Here is a 688-nt window from a genome sequence, read left to right as displayed (position 1 = left end):
TGCTACAAAGCTTACTATTTAGTGTGTTCTACAATCATGGAGAATGAAGGAGAGTGTCCTTATCTCTTTGTTGTTTTAGTTATAACAACAAGCCTTATTCTATTGAGTATTTGGTGTGCCAGACATGTTTTTTGCATATACCAATGATTTTTAATTATGGTAATGAGGAACAACTTTCACAGAATCATAAACTCCGGAACTGAAATTTAAGATATTAAAATAATTGAAATTTACAGATTCATCCAATAAACAATTGCTAAATGTCTACATAGCAATACAATTATTGCCAGGATTAACGATTCAGAGCCCCAGAGATTTGGAAAGTTTGCATAAAATTTTTTGGCCTTCACTTTATACCAGAGAAGAAATCTGAATTATTATTGTATTAAAGGATAAAATGTGTTATAATACTGGATACATTTTATGCATTTCTGAATTTCCAACTTTTTTCTCTGTTGTCTGTTGGCATTTGTATGTAGCCTGTGGTATCCTCAAAATTCCCCCGAAATCACCACTTAATTTCTTATGCTAACCTGAGATATATCAAAATGGCAATGGGGAAAGTTGTGATACAGAAGGGGAAAGTGTACACTATATTAGACTAGGAGAGAATCAAGGATAAAGAAAATATAGTCTCTCTTTTCTTTAAAGATTATCTTCAAGAATTAGACAGAATTCTAAAAATTCC

The sequence above is a fragment of the Sarcophilus harrisii genome, chromosome 3, assembly GCF_902635505.1.
Source record: "Sarcophilus harrisii chromosome 3, mSarHar1.11, whole genome shotgun sequence".
NCBI lineage: Eukaryota > Metazoa > Chordata > Mammalia > Dasyuromorphia > Dasyuridae > Sarcophilus > Sarcophilus harrisii.
Note: the sequence above shows the minus strand (reverse complement) of the source record.